Source organism: Lactuca saligna, chromosome 8, assembly GCF_052625555.1.
Source record: "Lactuca saligna cultivar CGN05327 chromosome 8, ASM5262555v1, whole genome shotgun sequence".
Classification (NCBI taxonomy): Eukaryota; Viridiplantae; Streptophyta; class Magnoliopsida; order Asterales; family Asteraceae; genus Lactuca; species Lactuca saligna.
Genome location: NC_136424.1, coordinates 143,375,717 through 143,397,283, shown reverse-complemented (window position 1 = coordinate 143,397,283; position 21,567 = coordinate 143,375,717). Strand labels below are relative to the sequence as shown.

At 32.5% G+C, this 21,567-nt stretch overlaps 1 pseudogene; it reads left to right on the top strand.

Moving 5' to 3' along the window:
- Positions 1-16,863: 16,863 nt before the first annotated feature.
- LOC145008175 (malonyl-coenzyme A:anthocyanin 3-O-glucoside-6''-O-malonyltransferase pseudogene) lies at positions 16,864-18,131 on the top strand (annotated as a pseudogene).
- Positions 18,132-21,567: the final 3,436 nt, after the last annotated feature.

Sequence of the window (21,567 nt, the reverse complement as noted above, 5' to 3'; positions counted from 1 at the left end):
AGATTCAAGTTCTTAGCATTAGCATGACCTAGTCTTCTGTGCCACAGAATCGCAGTTTGTTCGGAGATCTTGGAGAAAAGGCACGTAACTTGTTTAGGAAGATTGCTATTCATATCAATGATATAGACATTTCCATCCCTTCTAGATTTTACAAGAATCCACTCTTCTGGGATGAAAAAGCATGGCTTGAGAATCATGCATTCCTTATCAGTGAAATGCGTAGAATAACCCTTGTCACATATCTGAGAGACACTTAACAAACTATGCTTCAGCTCGGGAGCAAAATTAACATTCTCGAAACTTAAAACCCCATTTGAGACAGTTCCTCTTTGAATGATTTTGCCACCATCTCCACCCGCAAAGGAGATGTATCCACCATTAAATGATTGAATGTTGTGCAGTTGGGCGATATCTCCTGTCATATGCCGGGAACAGCTGTTGTCGACGAACCAGGGTCTAACGACATTTCCCCGCAACTGTCCCTGAAAAATATGCGAGTTTAACTAGATTTAAGAACCCAGGTCATTATTTTCCTGGGTGGTCTCGATGCCTTTTCAGATTGATAATTTTCGGAATTTTTAGAGGACACAGAAGATGAGTTGGAAGCTAGTTTGGGCAGCCATTTATAATTAGGTTTTCTAATAGTCCTGGGTGTTTTTGAGATTGAATGTTTATCAGTTTGCTTAAAGCATGTGGGTTTTCTACCAGATTTAGTTGAAGACTCACTGCTGCTTCTTGACGGAACCAACCTTGGCTTGGCCATGCTCGGTTTTGGCAAACTGCCTGGGACTTTGTGATAAAAAACCTTTTTATGCTTTTGAAAAATGGCTCATTTTCTACTCCGATCATCTTTCCAATCATCATTCTGGGAACGATTTCTAGAGGACTTTCTAGTTAAAGACCTTCCTCTAGATTCGTTCTCTCCTCTTGAAAATTTGAAATATACAAACATACGATTTTGACAATTTCTAGCTATATGAACAAGAAATAGGTTGTGAGGCAAGCGAGGGTACTTTAGATGGAGAAGTTTGTGAAATTGGTGGTTTTTCAACATTATTATCACACACATCAAAATTGTCAATCAAATTGTTCAAACTAGACACTTTCAAACCATTCAAAACACCATTCAAAACAGTATCAGAAGTAATAGAAACACCGCCAAAAAAACATTGTCACTTAAAACATCAGAAAAATTATTGTCTTTATTAAAAACTGAAACTTCAGGTTCGGACTCAGTTTTATTTTCAGAAATAGATCCTTCAACTTCGTGTTGTGACTAATTCAAGGATTGATCTGTAGGAGAAGTAGAAATGTTAGTACTTTCAACATTAATAAATCCTCCCGAAACAAAACAAGATGGCTTGCCATAAACCATGAATGATTCATTGGCAATCTCTTCTTTGGACAGGGGCTTATGCTGATATGAATGATTGATGGGAGGATGCACTTGATTATAACCTAGACCCTTTGATTGATTTTTCTTAAATTGCATGTAGTAGTCTATCATATTTGCAACTACCTCACTTAAGACATCAAATTTCCTAAAGTCAAAATCAGCGGTTTCAAATTTTCCCTTTAAAGATTCAATTTCAGCCACTAGTTCAGCGTTCTGTTTCACTACATAATCATAATTTTCACATTTATTACTGTAGTCTTCCTGAAGTCTCCTAAAGTCCTTTATCTTTTATTCCAATTGGGCTTTAAGTGGTTTTTGACCTTTTCTAAGTTGGTAACCCTCATATCTAAGGTCTTCTACTTCCCTTTTTAATGAGTCATTAAGTTCGCAAAGAATCTTAAGGCTTTTTACCTCACTATCTAATGTCTCAATTTTCTCATGCAAAATTTTAACATATTCAATACAAGCTTGAGAACATGATGGTACACTTACCTCAGTAGTATTAGGTTCATGAGAAGAAGATACCATCAATGCAAATTGCAGCTCCATCATCTTATCTTCAGCTACCACAATCTCTACTAGAGCATCATCACAAACTTGTGCCAGGTGGGCATTTTCAGGTCTAGACAAGTTCAGCGCCTGCATCTGATCCACTTAGTCAAATGACTGAGCAACCATAGCCTTGTCGTTGTTTATTTGAGCACCACTTCGATTGTTTCCGACTGCAACTATTATCCTATCATTATTTAATCTTCTGTCTGGCTGTGGACAATCACGAGCAAAATGCCCTGGCTCATGGCAGTTAAAACATCAAAGTTTTCCCTTGTTGAACCCAACTTTCTTATCAGCACCCATTCCCTAGTTGTTCTTTCCAGTCTTTTTAGCAAACTGTTTTGCCCTAAATATTGCCATGGCAATTTGCCACGTAATATCCATCTCCTTAACGTCTTCAAGGTGAATCTGATCAAGATCGGCAAATGATAGTTGAGGTGGAAGATCTCCAGCTACGAGTGCATTGTAGCAATTGACAAGCCCTGAAGCAAGTGCAAGATTTTCATCACTCTCCTTTCCCTTTGAATAAGAAGCCCCAGAGGATGATGTAGAGGAAGCTGATGGAGTGGGAAGAGTTAGCTTCTGAGCTTGTGGATTAGTAAATGATTGACCTGCATAAGGAAGAGAAAACGAGAGGGATAAAAGAGCATTGTTAGAAGAGATGCCAAGGTTCGCAGCTGAGTAAGAGTTCACATGGTTGATTTCCCGCTGCTTGTCATCAATATCACACGCCTTGATGAATGCCATCACTTCAGCGAGAGAGACGGTTGAGATCCTTAGTCTTCTTAATGACAGCTACATTCATGTCCCAAGATTTTGGGAGAGCATTCAGCAGCTTCTTGTTTATTTCTAACTTTGTATAGTAAATCCCAACTACATTCATTTCAATATTGAGAGATGTGAACCGCTGCAGCTATGCTTCAAGAGTCTCTCTAGGAACATAATTGAACATATTGAATCGTTGTCGTAGCATGTCTTGGCGACTCTCTCGCATGTCTTCATTCCCTTCATAAACCTCAATTAGAGCTTCCCACAAAGCCTTAGCAGACGTGTACTCTCTGAAACCTTGAGCAATATTTGGTGACAGAGCCATTGTCAAGATATCCAATGCCTTCTCATGTTCTTCCACACTCTCAAAGTCTTCATCAATGTAATTCTCTATCTTTTTGTCAACCACTTGCCCTGCAACTGTAGTGGTTATTCTAACTGGATCTTTGATGATGCATTTCTAGATCTTTTTACGTATTTCTCTATTCTGTACTTCCACTCGGGAAATCCATCAGCAGACATTAACCTTGGAATTCGTGTAGTGGTGCCCATGACAACATCAAGTTCTTGAAAATGAGTTTGACTTTGAGATTCCATTTTATTGTTTAATAAATGTGAAATAAAACAAATTAATTAAAATTTAAATTGAGTTCTTTATCACAGTTAAAATCCGATTTACTGTCAAAAAGGAGTTTACTGCCCAAAAATAGTTTGCGGCCGTAAACTCTAAGTTTGCGGTCGAAAAAGGAATATGGTCCAAGGTTCACGACTGTACGAATACGGTCCAAGAATACGGTTGAAGATTCACGCTCCAAGGTTTTACAGTGCAAGAATACGGTCGAAGAACTTTGATGAGATTGCGACCGTAAACAGAGATTACGGTCGTAATCTCAAGCCGTAATCAACAAATTTTTCAGTTTTTCGATGACACTAAAAAACCTCTTGCAGAAAAACACGAACTTAATCTTTAGCCAACAAAAACTCGCTTCAAAAACGATTGTAGAATGCCTTTGACGTTGGTTTTGCTTTGATACCAATTGTAAGGTCCTGAGAACGGATCTTACCAGAGATCAATAGCAAACACAATCACACAAAACAAGAATAAAAGCGAGAAGAGAATAAACCAAGCTTGCACACGTTTTATAGCTATAAACGTCTGGTACAACTCGATAGGAAGCCGTGAACAATAAGGCATCAACAACCAAAATAGACTGTTATAGGGACCACGACTGAAAAGAGTTTACGGCCGTAAACTCATTACAACCGTAAACCATCAAACACACACACACACTAACACACTCCATCTATACCAAACTACTATTACATTGTAAAGTCTAGACCAAACCACTAACTTGGACTCTTCAAACTTTGTGTTAAAATATGAATGATTTATATATAACTGTATTAATTTTCTTGTGAATATATTTATTTTTTATGTTGTATAAATATGTAAGAAAACGTAATAGTTTTATAACTATTTTTCAATAAACTACGAATTAGTGAATTAGTTAATTTATTAAACTGTGAATATAATATTTAAACGGTGAATCCATGATTTTATATAAAGATTGGATTTTGAAGGAATGACGATTTCGATGGTGGCATATGTGGTTGGTAGCAACGTGTAGTAGTTAGTCGTGGTGATGCGAGAATTTGGGTTTGATTTCTTTGAATGTTTGAATTAGTTTATAATGGACTGTATTATGTTGTGATTTTATGTATTAAACTAAAAAAAAAAATAGACTTTATTAAGTTGTATATTTTATAGAAATTTTGTATTAAAATATGATTGAACGTATGTATTAAAATCTTAAAATAGGTATTAGTAAATTAATATGTTTATTAAACTGTGAATACGTCTTATAAATGATGTTAAAAAAAATACAGTTTAGAAAAACAATTGAATTTTTCAAAGCATAATTTTATTTTTTAGCTAAATTTTATATATTTTGCTGCAAAATTAAAATGGTATATGTTAAAAAAATATTACCATAGAAATAAGAGGTAGAATTTTCTTAATGAAAACATTAAAAAAAATAAAATAATAATAAAATAATAATAAAATTTTTTTTATTAACAATAAAAAAAACATAGTTTTTAGGGTTCTTAATTTTTTTTGTTCTTATTTGAACCACTTTCTATAGTTTTTAGGGTTCTTAATTTTGTTTGGTTTTTATTTGAACCACTTTCTATATATATACTTCCTCTGAACATACTCAACTTACAATCTAGAAAATAGGAAAAAATAAGGAAACAAATCATAGTAATCTATAGATAACAACGATTTCTTTACACCTAACTTAGGAGGTGGATACTCTAAGAAGTGTGAGAGAAGAGACATAGTGTTGAGTGAATGTATGCCATTATATGCCATACTGAAACATTTTAAAGGGATAGTATTTCTAGTGTTGATCAGGAGACACGAACTGCTCCTAGTCCGGAGTCCTAGATTGGCTTCTTAGTCCGGACCACCATGTACTCGTAATCGTGTTAATTCAAGATCAATGGTCTTGGAAGTGAAAAATAATTGAAATATACTGTGGAAAGAATTCAAAAATGACGACGACAATTAAAACATCTATATTTTATCTTAAAATATAAAATTATAAAGCGTTTAAATAGACCAACTTACTCAAAATTTATGCATACCAATAAATTCAATACATATCTGAATCAAACAACAATTTAACCAAAAAAAAACAACTCAATTTTTCTTGAAGATATAGCGAGAATAAGATAGGCAGTGTTAAAACAATAACGAAATAATTTTTGAATAAAAATGAATTAAAAATAGTTGGTACAATTCATGGTACACGAATATTGGTGACAAATTTGGTCCACTCATGTTTGATATGTGTGGATGGTAAGTGATTATGAATCCATGAGTTGTACACCTCTAATTTACATTATAAACATTATTATTATATTATACTTATAATAATGTATGTTTCTAAGAATCTTCCTATATATTTTACTCGACATGCTCTGTTTGTCTAGTTTTAACAAATAAGGACAAGCAATACACGTAATAAGTTTGATTCTTTTTAAATCATTGTATATAATTTTTAAAGAGATCTAATTTTTATGTGATTGAAGAATATCACCGTACTTTCAAATAAGACAAAAGCCTTTATGTATACAACCATCCACTTATACTACCACTAATCCTTAACGTCATTATTTTACATATTCGTGGGGAAAGTGATTAATTTCCATTCTACTATTTTAGTATTAAAAAGAATATTTCTGATTTATTCCTTTATTTTTTTTTTTTCAAATGTAAATAGATTTATAAAATCTTTTTCATATTTAGTAATTTTTTATAAATTTGACTTGCATTTTTTTTTATTAACAAAACTTTATAATTTATGTTATAAAAAAATATGAAAGTTTTTTTTTTTTTTTTTTTTTTTTTTTTAGTTTTTATGTTTAAGTACTTTTAAGTTAAATATCGTATTATTAAGTAATCAATTTATCAAATAAAATTTTATATCTTAATAATCGATTAAATAAATATTGCACTTTAAAAATATTACACATATACAGATGTATGCAAATAAATTTATATATTTGTATATTCGAACAATTTTCTAGTTTTCCAAGTATTTTTTATTATATTGCTATTATTGTAATATGATTAATTAAGTTATATATATATATATATATATATATATATATATATATATATATATATATATATATATATATATATATATATATATATATATAAAGAGAGAGAGTGTGTGTGTGTTAGGTTATTGTATTATAACTATATATTGTGTAAATATAAAATTAATTGTGGATCAATCATTTTAGTTATTTTAAAAAATGGTTAATATATATTATTGAATTAAAGATAACTGAAAATATCGTCTAATTTCATTATAAAGATATTTTAGTTAATTAATATAAATTAAAAAAAAATCCTATATTTTAGGAGATATTTAATTCTCTTGATTGAAAAAAAAATGATTTTTTTAATTACTTTGATTTCATTAGTTACGTAATTTCTAGCCAAAAACCGATTTTATTACGTTAGAATATTAATTTGTAAGAAGAATAGTTCTTTCATAATGTTCTGTCATAATGTTATTTTATCAGAGTATATAAAATATCATTTTATCAGAATATTGATTGAATGAACTTTTAAAGAATAACAAAATTTTAGATACAAGTTAAACTTTTTTTTTTCTCATTTTTAAAAATAAAAACAGTTATATATTGTTTTATGATAATATAATACTCACTAATAACAAATAAATACAATACGTAGACTATTCTACCAGAATATACCTTTATTATAGATTATTGTGTAAGAATATAACAATGAATAATGTATTTTTTTTTGGAAGATCTGCTTGTTCCAGTATACTAAGTTTATTTCCTCTTATTCACAAGTGAAATTTAAGTGTTTGTTCACAATAGAAATATTTTGTTTCGTATCAAGCTTCTTCTTTAACAATGCAAAACCAATCCAATAATGCAACAACCAATATTTAACAAATTATACGAGTTAGTATAATTCAAAAAAAAAAAAAAAAAAAAAAAAAAAATTACGCCTTTTAAGATTCTAAAACAACATACCAGAGATATCAAGAATACATGTCCTGTATTTGCGGTTTCCTTGTTCAGTTGATAATTCTCAAATAACATATTCAATAAATCTTTCCACCATTTTCTTCACTTCTTCTTGTAGATGTTTACATTTGGAAATAAGAAGATATAAAACTATTATTATCAAGTAGTATTGATATAAACTATAATGATAGTAAAAACATATTTAAAATATATGAAAGAAAAAGCCAAGAAACATACCAAGAGCTCCATGATTCAACATAGTTCAGATAAGTTATGCTTCAGAAGGTATCGAAAGCTTGTTTCATCACATGAAACACTATCGCCAGGGGACAATTGTGACCCATCGTTAGAAATAATTGTAGAAAATATACACGAAAATCTTAAATTTAGAAAACACTATTATGGTAATATGAATATTAAGATCGAAAGCATTAATCTAGTAGAACAAGTGCGAAAAAGAAAATATCTCAATAGAGAAGGATGATAAAAAGAAAACATTAATCTGAAAGTGATTTCAAGATTGATCAAACGTGTTGCTAAACTACTACATAGAAGAATTTAAAAGTTTGAATGACATTGCTATTTGTTACCTGAGCTTCTCGCTTCCTAGAAGGGAATTTATTTCCTTTGACTTTAGATCTTCAACTAACGAGGTAGGGCTAGACTTCTTGCTTCCTAAAAGATAAGTAACATGCATTATTTCACTTTGAATCATTAGTCTCTAAAAATGAAAAAAAAGACTTGATTCTTTTTATAAAAGTAAGTTACCCTTTTGAGCTGAATTGTAATTCGAGATTAGATTCTGATAGAATTTCAATTCATGATTCAATTCTAGTAGAATTGAAACCCAGTCTCAAGAGTCACTATTATCATGAAGAAGATGACCTCGCCAAATTGTGATGATGGATTAGACTCTTCTCCTAGAACTCATGTGTAAATCAATCTTTTTTTTTCCATTTCTTGAACGAATTTAGATGTTTTTGTTTCATCTTCTCGTATATGATACGACTTAGGCCCTATTTGTTTACCTTTTAATTGCAAAATTAAAAGGCAGTGTCTTAAATATTTAGATTCAGATTGTTTCTTTTTACATCTTATTTTTTACCTCTTAAAGTCGTAAATGCCTCATAATTTTTTAAATCTTAAACAAAGTATGAATTAAAAAAAAACGCATTTCCTATTGTGCCCTAAAGGATCGAACTTCACCAAAACACAAGACCTCCTATTCTCATCCATCTTCCTTGCATCGTTCTTCTTCCCTTCACCACCGCCTACAACGATATCGCTGCACCCCAACATCGCCGCCTCCGACGATGACGCCTGCAACAATGCGTCCTCCGACTCCGACAAACCAAGTTCGTTCTTCTTCCTCTCCCCCCCCCCCCCCCGAAACTCGATTTTTTTCTGTTTTTATGAATGGATTGGTCTGAAATAAATAAATTCGGCTTTGTGTTATTCTTCCTTCTTTTTTTTTTCTTCCTTCTTTCCCCCCAAAGTCAGGTTCGTTCTTCTTCCTTTTTCTAATTTTGTCTATCTTTTATGTTCAAATGTGTTTTCTGTTTTTATGCTTGGATATCATGTCTTCAATGGATAGATATTTGTAAAGAATTGGAATGATTTGCTGAAATTAGATTTGTGTTATGCTGAAATGTTGAAATCAGATTTGTTGTTAATTTTATGCTGAAATGTTGAAGTTGAAATCATATTTGTGTTTGATGTTATGCTGAAAACATATATGTTCTTGCTGTTTATCATGAAATATGCATTAGTTTTGCTGAATTGTGCGTTTTTTTTTTGTTGGAAGGTTGAAGGTGCAGAGAAAATGTTTCTAAAAGCTTGTTTACATGAAGTTACGGTCAATGGGCGGGAATAAGTAGTTTGAAAGCACTATCTTGAAGGAATGTAGCTGAAAAATTAAAATTTAACATAACTTTATTTCCGACCAAAAATAAATAAAGAATCGTTGTAACTAGGTAAAGTCAAAGTTGTATGTTTTTTTGAAGTTAAAAAACAAAATTGGCAATGTATACAATCTAACAATGTGACATCCTCCAAATTCACGGTCATTTAAAAATTTTTATTTATGCTTATTTGAAAATCAGAGTATTCATTCTAAAGAATAATATTGCGGAATTTGTTCACAGAAAACATGATAAATATATTGTCAAAGCATTTCCAAAGAAATATATTTTGTTTATATTAAATCTTCGGGATGTCATCATCAATACAGAAACATAATAAAAAGAAGGCCTTACATTCATTTACACTGGTGATTTACATCTCCCTTAATCTCTTAGTGTAATGTAGTTTCGTATCGATACCTGTGATATACATAGAGTTTTTAACCCAAAATAATAAAATTATTATGTTTCATCATCAAACAACTAACCTGATTACCCATCACCATTATCTTCTTTATATCTTAAGGATCTACCCTAAGAATCATATATCATTCACTCATTCATTCTTGAGGATTGTCCTAATTAATAGGCATGAAGTCCATCATTGCCAAGATTTATACAACTGGCACTAAGTCCATAGTTGTCGATGTTATCTGTTAGGCAATAAGTCCATAGCTTCCAATGTTCATCTATAGGGTACTAAATCCATAGCTACCAATGTTCATTTGTAAGGCACTAAGTCCATAGCTGCCAATGTTCGTTTATGAGGCACTATGTCTATAGTTGCCAGGGTTTTTAGAGTACATCTGGTGAACACATCGTTCACAACACCTACAGGTTGCGAGTCTACTAGTGTTTTACTGGACTGTCTAGAATAATCTATGGTTGTCATCTATACTCTGCTAGATGACTGGGCTATCGCATGGGTTATCGTTTGGGTCATCGCTTCTCATCATCTTTCACTTCTTATAATCTATATCATCATTCATCTCATCTCATCTCTAATCTATCCATCTTTACCCATCATAATTATATGTATAAAATATGTATAAAGTTTAAATCTAATAAAATATGTGTATTTTGTTCATTCAGCGTAAATATCAAGAACACATATAATATGCACACATAGCATGTAATTCATATTAAATACTTTATAAATATGTGTAATTAAGATGAAAGTAACTATGCACTCACTTGCTAGTTAGTGGTTACTAACTATTGTCGTGGCTTCAACCTTAACACTGCTTGCCAACTTATTATCTTTCTAAAACCTTATCTCGAACATTCGGAATTTCTATACAAAAAATACAACAATTTAAAGTTATTTATACTTGGTTCTAATATTTGCCATTACGCCGACTAATATGATTTTTAAATCTTAAAAGCTCCAATAATATTTTGATTCTCCTTCAATGAATTTTTAAATAACTTCTTGGTATGTAACAATGAAAAACGATGCATATTTTTAAATAATTATGTTATTAATTTATTTCCTTTTAATTTTAATTTATATATATATATATATATATATATAGAGAGAGAGAGAGAGAGAGAGAGATAACAATTTCCAAGGCTAGTGAACATGTACCGGGGGAGGGGGGGGTTGATGTGGCGCATAAGTGACATCACTTTTCTAGTGAATACCGTGTGAACATACCCCATAACCTTATGGGAGAGTGATCGGTCCACCGATTTTAATGCTTCATCAATATTCTCGATATCTTCCCCCGCCGTTGGTCATATGTTGTCTCCGGCAAGTGCAACTTCGCCGATATTCATAGGTTCCGAATTGTTCTTCTGATTGATCTCACCCTCTTCTAATTCAATAGTTCCTTGATTTTCCCAAGTTCCAGATACATCTTCTTCATCTGTCGACCCATCTGATTCCAATTCAACGAAATCGTCATTGGTTTCTTCATCATCGAAAGGTTGTAGAGTGGTTGTGTTATGAAAGAACGTGTGGCAATTGTAGTCATATACCACAATCCCATCTCGTAAAAATTATTGTTGAAACAACAAGTCGTAACATTGTTGATTTTGATGATGGAGTTAGTCAGAATACAAGTCGTTCCGTAAGATAAATCAAGATTACTTCAATTCCTCCCATCCACTTGCAATGGTTTTCCCACAACATTTGCGATTAGAGAGTAATTCTCTTCTACTCGAAGAGAAATTGGGACCCTGTGATTTTCACCCATGCAATTCTCTCGTTGTTTGATTCCTCGTACTCCCCCATTCTTAACCATTTGAACCATCTATTCCAATTATGGTTATCATGAAGGAAGTTTTGCGCATGGCTAGGAAGATCAAAACGTATAATTACCCTTAGACCAACAGGATAGAAATCGTTTATTGAAAAATAATTAACCAACTTAATTAGCTTTGGAATATCAGTAAGAATTTGAAGGTTAAGAGCTACCCCCAACTAGGGCGGATTTGTTCCATGCTGACATAGAAGGTACCTACTTGAGAACCACCGTGGGAATGGTTGGTGTGCGATGATAGGCACTTGCTGCCTCAGCATAAGATTTGCCATCTTTGTACTTCCTTTTTTCAGCTTTTTCGTGTGATGTAGGGGGAGGATGGTGGGGTAGAACATGAGCATAATCCTTTCTACTAACCTCCATATGGATCCTCCTTCTTTAGTCATTTTTCTCATATTTTGAGATGTTACCCTTCAAGATACAATGATTATAACAAACCATTTGCAAAGATCTCTCTAGTTCATACACATCCTTAATTAACACCACCAAATTTGATGAACCCAAAATAAGATCCACTTTTGTTTTTTCTTCCGGAAATGTAGACGTCTGTGATTCTACCAAAGGGCTTGAAAACTTCTTTCAATACGAACCTGCTTGTTCCTTCAGGGATATTGGATACGAAGAAGGAGGTAATATATTTGTTTGGATTGACAATGTATCTTCTTCCCCAGACATCTGTCCAACCACCATTCTCAGCCTCGCGACTATCCGACTTCCTTGGGACCACCATTTGAGTTTGTGTTTTCCATATAACAATGGGGTATAACCAAAAGGTTTTACAATGTTGGAAGAACTTAATTCTTTTATTGAGATTGGTCAAGCAATAGGGTATAACATGGAGGGTTATACAAAAAACATTGAAGAGATTTTTTTTTTGAACAACAAGCAAGCAATAACCATTAACTGAAAAGCTAGCCAGGGGCTAGGGGTACAAAAACAAAAGAAAGAAAAAAAAACCCAAACAAAGAGTGTTGTGGAAAATTCAAGTCAGAAAATGATAAATAAGAACATGACTACTTAATCCTGTTGTAGCATTCAAGGATTGGGTCACAGCACCACTCCCGCCAATTAAAAGTCCCCTTTCGATTCCGTGCATTTGTCCATAAATGACCCAATGATTTTACTTCGAAGGCCAAAGCCGAATCAGATTTTGAACCTGTACTTGGAGCATGAAGTGTTTGGTTTCAATAGTTCCATATCACCCAAAGATACACCAACATTATAGCTTCGTGAATTGTGGATAGCCTCTGATGCCCTTTCAATTTTGCTTTGCAGTTTAACAGATCACCAGCCGAGATGAAAGAGAGGTCCAATAGATGCCACCATTTGCTTACCTGCCACCACACACCTTTTGAGATTGGACATCCCACTAAAATGTGATATACAGTTTCAGGAGCATCATTACAGAGTCTGCATACGCTAGTTTGGCTGATACCAAATTTAAATAAATTTGCCATGGTTGGGATTTTCCCATGACTTATCCGCCATGCTAAGATATTAAGTTTCCCCGGGACTAACGGGTTCCAAGCCCATTTACCATTACTTTATGGGAGGATTGAACTATCTATAAAACTCCTGAGAGAGGAAACTGTGTAAATCCCTGATGGGTCTAAAGTCCAGCCCCATCTAATTGACCCATCATTAGTTGGTACCAACTTGAAATTTTCCAGAAAAGGCACATTTTCTTTTTCCAAGTCTTTAGGGATGTTTGCTATTGATCCCCAGCACCCACTCTTTCTCTTTGCAACCGAGGGCCTGTGGAAACCACCATCTGGTCCGAAAATGGATTTGATCACTTCAGCCCACATACTATTGCCTGAATTCTTGAATCTCCACCACCATTTACCCATTAGGGCTAAATTTTGTGCCTTTAGGCTCCCAATCCCCAAGCCTCCTTTGTCTTTAGCTGCGAGATAATAAATAGTAAACTACATAAATAAGTTCTACAATAAATAGTAAACTACATAAATAGTAAATAGTAAACTACATAAATAAGTTCTAGAATAGATTACATATGAATAAATAATATAAACATCGTATCACTAATAAACCCTAAACCCTAAACTACATAAAAAATAAAGTGCTCTAAGTAATGGGCAACTTCCGACTCTTTTTTAGTTGGATGAAATTTATAATTATCATTTGTTTGTCCTAGATGGGATGATCAACATAATTGGGTATTCGTTTTTGGATCCGGAGACGCTTCGGAACCGTCGGTTCCGGAATCGGAACAACCTTAAGTATTTTTGGTTCCGACTTTTATTTTTACGGAACTGCTACCCATTGGATATCTGCTAGAATCGGTGTGTGTGTGTGTGTGTGTATATATATATATATATATATATATATATATATATATATATATATATATATATATATAAAGTAAGTTCAATAAAAAAATGCATAAGTAAGGAAAATATGTTGGAACCAATGATCATGTGCTATATGTTTATATTATTTATTTATAAGTAATCTATTGTAGAACTTATTTATGTAGTTTACTATTTATTATCTCTTCAATAAAGTGCTCTAAGCTACAAATAGGTTTTGTGCTTCTTATCCTACTTCAAATATGTTCTTTTAATTATGATAGTTTATAAAATTAAGTTGCAATGATGAAGTGGAAACAAGTGAATATCAGTTTTTGCGTAAGATGGCCAACCCAGTGAAGTTAAAGTTTGACAGATGTTGGAATGAAATTCTTATGTAGTTGATCCATATACAAAATGAATTTAGTTACTACTATAATAAGATCCATGGTTCTCTTTCTATTTAATATGTTGAAAATGTTATTAGTGCTTTGTTTAACTCTTCAATGAATATGATCTTATCTCATTCTAAAGTATAATTAAAACTAATGTCACTAATGTCATATGATGACATTATATATCAGGCACCATAATTAAAATTAAATTCATTTCTAGAGCAACTATCATCAAACAGTTAGACGATGTCGCTGTAATGACTCGTATTTTTGTATTAGAAGTTGTATATGAATGTGACATGTGTATGGATCCAGTATAGCTCGGTTGGAAAGATTAAAAAGCAATAGCTTGAATTATAATGCATGGTAATGAGCTTTTCCATGAAAGTCCTACAAAAAGTCAAACGATGTGCCCTGCAGGTTGGAAGCGTCACCAGAGGGAAGGTGCTCTCGTGGGTTTTGGCTAGGGTTCCGTCTGTGGAAAACAAGTATTAGAAGAGGAACATATCGTGCTCTCGTGCTCACCTCCTTCTATCAATTTCTCTCTATTTTCTTCAAAAAAAAAAAAAAAAAAAAAAGAAGAATCCCGACAACCAAATTCCAAACTCCGATAGAAGGAAAAAAAAAAAAAAAAAAACAAATGTTTCGAATTCAAGCACCCCAACTCGAAACATTTTCGCTATCAATTCATCTCAAAAGGTTTATCGTCCACAACTCGATCCTCTCAATCAATCTCCATTACAATTCTAATAACAAAATTTTAAGCAATTTTACCCGATGCAAGTTTCAAATGTTACTCTAAATATGTTATCAAACTTTGTTGTATTTCTTGATCAACTTTCACCAAATCAACCCCAAACTCAAATCTCACTCTTTCAATCTCAAATCCAAATCCAAACACAACCCTCTCAATCTCAACAACAATACTAAATCTTCGATGAGTCGGATGAAGAGATTATGCGGGAAACTCAACCCACACCACCCCTCCAGAGCCGTAAAGGAAAACAACAATTGAAGGATGGTGTCGTACAACCGGGAAGACAGAAGTCGTAACCATGGACTCCACTTGAAGAGATAATTGTGGTAAAAGCTTGGGTTGACATTTCAAAGGATTCGGCGATGGGAATGCACAAGCGACGGATCATTTTTGGTTTCACATTTTTGAGAGGTTTCGTAAGGAGATAGGAAAAGGTGACAAGTATCGTATTAATCATCAATTGAATTCAACGTTTCGAGAAATAGCGAAAACCGTTTAAAAAATGAACGAGTTATATAAAAACCTTAAAAATCAACAGAAAAGCGACCAAGAAGATCAACATGTGTTTGTTCCTTTTGCATTCGATACATTTGGTTTTCTCGCACTAGAGGCGGTGGAGCTCCTTAATATAGTCCAACGAGTCATGCATTATAATGTCATATCTCCTAGATCCACAAATGTTGTTTTCAAAAGAATTGGTTTTGCCATCCAGAAAAGACTAACGGTGCAACTTGTTGCCCGTTTGCCTTCAATCGATATGTATTGAACTGACAATTTATTTTAAAATTATAACCAAAGTTATTTAAGGTATAAAACCAAGAAGATGAAGAAATACTTAAGGAAACTTTGCATTTTTTTAGATGAAGTGGGAAAGTCATTCAAGTGACACGATTGTTGGAAAATGTTGATTAAAAGTCGTGGGTGGAAAAAATACGAGCAATAGTTTATACTTGGAGTACAACAATCAAAGCGAACAGAAACGGGCTCTAGTGGTTACACAACTTCCTCTGATGCTCGGATCGGTTTAGATTTAAATGAGGTGGACGAACTCGAGCTACAAAAAATTACCCGACTGATGGGTAGGGGCAAAACAAAAGGGAAGGGAAATGAGACTTCTTGGGGTGCATCGGATTTCAGCATGGACACGGACCAAATGCGGAAAATAACTGAATTTGATCAATATAATCTTAATTTCACTAAACTTTTGACGTTCGACAAAGAAAAAGAATAAGCAAAAAAGAATGAGCGTGCAGAGAAATAAGAAATGAAGGATATGGGACTCTTGATGGAAAACATTGACCATCTTTTGGAACCGGCTTTGGAGCTCATTTTAAAGAAAAATGAGCGGATTATGCAAAAATATTTTCGGCAGATTGTTGTTTGTTTGTTTTTTTTCTAGTTATTTAAATCTTAGGTTTTTATGTAACTTTTATTTTAATTAATGTAGTCGTTTTTATTTTTAATTAATTTTATATTTTTTACTCATTTAAAAAAAATTAAATCATAAAAATCAATTATTTTTATTTTTTAGAAAAATAATAAATAAACATTTCCGACATACACCTTGATTTTTGGCGAGTAAAAGAATCACGTGACAGACAAAAAGTGAGGAAAACTTTTCACACGTACCCTCCAGCCTTATGTTTTTTATTTTTTTTTTATTATTATTTATTAGTGAGATATTTTCGATGATATAACTTGCTAAAAGTGCATATCAAATATAATTACATTTTAAAATAACAATTAAAAATGGAAAGACCAATGGAATTTATAATGCAAGATATAAACTAAAAAATGGTGAGTTGATGGGCCGATCACCCCATTTCTTAATAAGGAAATTGAAAAAGCCCCATATGTTAAAGTGGTCTCCAAAGTCCAAATAGTAAAAATAACAAAAAAAAAGTTGACTTGAAAAATCAACACGTTAAAATCGTGTCCATATGTAAATACTAAATAACAGCCGACACCCGTATCCATATGTTGACTGTCCTTGAAACCTGCAGAATATCTCCGCCGTCGGCCACCGTCGGCGAGAACTCACTACCCCTCACTTTCTTCGACATCATATGGCTGCTCCACTTTCCGATTCACCAGCTTTTCTTTTACGATTTCCCACATTCTAAACCTAAATTCACCCAAACAGCTCTTCCCATTCTCAAACACTCATTATCCATCACTCTTCAACACTTTTTCCCATTCGCAAGCAACTTAATCGTCTTTCCTAATCCAACAAAACCAGAAATCCGTCATGTTGATGGCAATTCTGTCGAGTTTACAGTCGCAGAATCTCATCTCGATTTCAAAGATCTTGTAGGAAACCACCCTCGAGCATGTGACATCTTCTATCCTCTTGTTCCTCCATTAGGTCATGTCACTAATGCATCCGAATTTCTCTCCATTCCTCTTTTCGCAGTTCAGGTTACGTATTTCAAGAACTTGGGTTTCTCCATTGGGATCACAAATCTGAAATCACCATGTTCTTTGTGATGCAACCACCAAGTTCGATTTCCTAAAGATGTGGACCTCGATTGCTAAACATGACACATATAATGGGTCCTTTCCGTTTTACGATCGACTTCTCAAATACCCAGAATCTTTAGACGAAATCTTCATGAACCAACCTGGTGTTGAAGCTTTGAATGCAGATTATCAAATTCCTGAGCTTGTTGTCCCGAGTTCTAAAGTTCGAGCAACGTTTTTCTTGACGAAAGAGAGAATCAGTTCGATGAAGAAATGGGTATCCATTCAACTTCCAACATCTGGATACATATCGTCGTTTTCAGTAGCATGTGGTTATGTATGGAGTTGTATAGCTAAATCTCGTGTTGGGTTTCAAGAAAGAAACGATGAAGATGATCAGTTGGAAAGGTTTGTATGCTTAGCGAATTGGGTTGTCACTTCCGGTGAAACAAATGGATGCTTTTCTTGATATCTTTAACAATGATCTACAGAGTTTCTTTTGAATAAAGGGCTGAATCAATTTTCAGGTTCGGTTTTGGACTCAACGTGATCTAAAAAATGTTGTTTTGGATAAGAAGTGATGAAAATAAGAAATTAAAATCATAGTTGGGATCTAATGGACTTCGATTTCTTGTATTGGGCTATGATTTTGTGTATTGGGTTGCCATTTGGTTTAATTTTGGTATGTGTTCCAACATTGAACACTTATATTTTATAGTTTTGTACTGTATAAGTCTATAAAATATAAAATCACTCTTTTTCTTAATCCAATTACTTTGGTTCTTCTTTGCGTTATATTCATTTTTGTCTCAACTTCATGCTACAACATTTAGATTACATTTATTATGATTGTATACCCGATTTCCATAGCCTTAGTGCTTGTCATTTTGTGGAAAAAAAAACTTTGTTTCACTAAATTTTCTACTTTTTCTTCAAAGTCTATAATGCATATAGTGAAAAGAAGCAAAAGTATTAGCGAAACAAAGAAGTTTTAGAAAATGACAAACACCCATGTTTTGGGGCTATTGAAATTAGGGATACAAGCATAAAAATGTAACGTAAGGGTTGTAATGTGTAGTTGAGGTGAAAATGAATATAATGCAAAAGGAACGTGTGTGTGTGTGTGTGTGTGTGTGTGTGTGTGTGTGTGTGTGTGTGTGTGTGTGTGTGTGTGTGTGTGTGTGTGTGTGTGTGTGTGTGTATATATATATATATATATATATATATATATATATATAGGTGGGTTCAAATGAAAAAATAAAAAAATGTTGACAATGAGGGAATTATTCTCAGCCATTCATTTAATCTAAGCATAAAAGACACGGTGAAACTTATAAATAGTGTAATAACCTTCAATCTCAAATACGTAACTATAGAGAATTCGATAACTATTCGATCATCATCAAAAATTTTCCTCCAACCTTCAATAATCATCCAGATTTCTTCAACTAAACCGGAATTTCTTCGTTGTTCATGAAATTGGAATCGGAGTTCTGAACTCGCAATCACAGTCGACAGTGAGGGACTTAGAATTGGTACTCACAGGTTCCCAATCGGATTTTAGGAAATCAAAATCAAATTGAGAAATCGATTAGAGATACGATGTCGCATCTGAAGTCGAAATCGGAAGTATATGATGATTTGGAATTGATAACTTGACGTTTTTAACATTTTTAAAATAGTTAACTTGTTTGCACTCCAACTGTTTGATGAAATGCATAAACTAAATTACCACGTTATATTCACATATGAATATGTTTTCTCACCTGAATCATTATATGATTATTAAAAATACAAAACAAATATGCAAGTCTGTATGTTATTCATATGTAAATAACATATAAAAATTATATATATTTGTTAAAATACATTCAATATTCATAAGTGAATATACCTTGTAATATTCATATGTGAATATACTGTGTAATATTCATAAGTGAATATATCATCTAATATTCACAAGTGAATATACTCTGTAATATTCACATGTGATATACCATGTAATACTATGTAATATATTCACATATGAAATATCATTTAATACTCATAAGTGAATATACCATCTAATATTCACAAGTGAATATATTATGTTAATATTCACAAGTGAATTCATCGTCCAATATTAAAATATGAATATACTATGTTTATTATATGCTATATTCATATATGAATGGTATTTAAATTGTAAAAAAAAAAAATCATACTTTTTATTCATAAGTGAATAACGAATGTACTTTAATAAAATCTGATACACTGTTAATTCATTTATGAATAATAATAGCTGAAAATATAAAAAAAAATTATTTTATCTTAAAACTATATCAATATGGATATCTATTTGTAGAGAATAAAAAATCATGAATTTTGGTATATTTAAAATCATTTTTTGATAAAATAGCTTATAACAATAAAAATAAAAAAACGAAAAAAAACTATGTTTTTGTATATATTAAGGTAATGCTTACCATAGTTTAAGGAAATATGTTATGTTGGAAAACACATATGCATTCGTTTCCCATTTCCCGGTACGTTGAAGCCTTTTGCGGCAAAAATAAATGATTGACTGAGAATGATTCCACTATTCTCAACTTTTTTTTCTCAATTGAACCTTCCCATATATATATATATATATATATATATATATATATATATATATATATATATATATATATATATATATATATATATATATATATATATATATATATATATATATATATATATGGAAAGTGCTATGTTGATTGATTTTTATTTGTAAGTACAACATATTATATTTTTATATTTAAAGCTGATAGATCAAACTTTAAGAAAGCAAGTCGGGTAGTTTTGAGTTTAATAACAAGAAATCCATAGCAAATAAAATCAGCCAAAATAGAGTCGATATGAAAAGGTTATAAGTGCTTAAAATTGGAAGAAAACGCCAAAATTTAGTTGTACACGAAATCATAACTTAATACACGAAATCTGCAACCCATTAAGAAAAAACCATGGTTGTAAAAATCGGCCTAGGCGGCCGATTAATTGGTGCCTAGGTGCTAGATGGCCTCCAACCGTCTATGAATAGGTGTTAGAGGGTTAACTAATCGACATTAGTCCATATCGGTCAAAACCGGACCAATTCGGTCCAATCGGACAAAATTGGACCATTTAAATTTAATGGACCCACCAGCTCAAAGGAAGCGGCTAGCCTAAAACTTAATTGGGTTTGGTTTTCAAAGGAGGGAGCTACGATTTTATAGATATGTTTTCCCTCATTGTTTTATCCCACCAGCTATATGGGATACTCAATCAGCAAAATCGCACCCTCCTTCTCTTGCAATAAATTGATATGTATTCTTTCTTCTTTCTTGTCGTGCCACTGAAGTTGTACCACTGAAGCTCTCGAATAAAGAATACCCAAGAAGAAAAGAAACAGAAACATCGTCTACTGTTGTCTTCGTCTTCAACCTCAAGCTTCGTCCTCATCTCTTTCAACTTCCACTACTTCTCCATAGCGGGACAGTGCTCATTCATTGTCACCTGCTCAACTATTGTGCTCAAGCAACGACGACAACGACTACTTTGGAAACATTTCAAAATCGTATCTTGTTATCTGTTATTGGTCTCGGATTTACTGAGGAGATTGAATTGTTACTTGGGTGAAATATCAAGGTACATAATGTCTGCCTGATCTTAGATTTTTATGTTTGCCTGATCGTGGTTAATTACATTTCTATCTATATCGATTTTTAATGTATGCTTGATCATAGTTTTCAATTATCACCAGGGTCTAAAACTATGTTGTGTTCATTCAATTGGGTTGGGAAAGTACACACTGCTTTGATATCCGTGGAAGCATAAACACCCGATTTTAAGTGCATAAATGGATAATTGTAATCGATATGGATTATCTGGTTTTTTTTTTTTTTTTTTTTTTTGAACAGCCACATAGAAAAAAAAAAGGTATTTAATTATTGTTATTTCGATAATCGATCCATACTAGGTTTAAGTTTAACTATTCTTTATTTTGCCACAATCCATTTTGAAAACGTCATCTCTTATAACCAACAAAAAATAACATTATTAAACGATAAATCATAAAAATATAATTAAAAAATAATATTCTACCTTCTTAAAAAAATAATAATAAATAACTTAAGACTCTTTTCAATTAATAACCCAAAACAATTTCGGTTTTTAATCGTTGT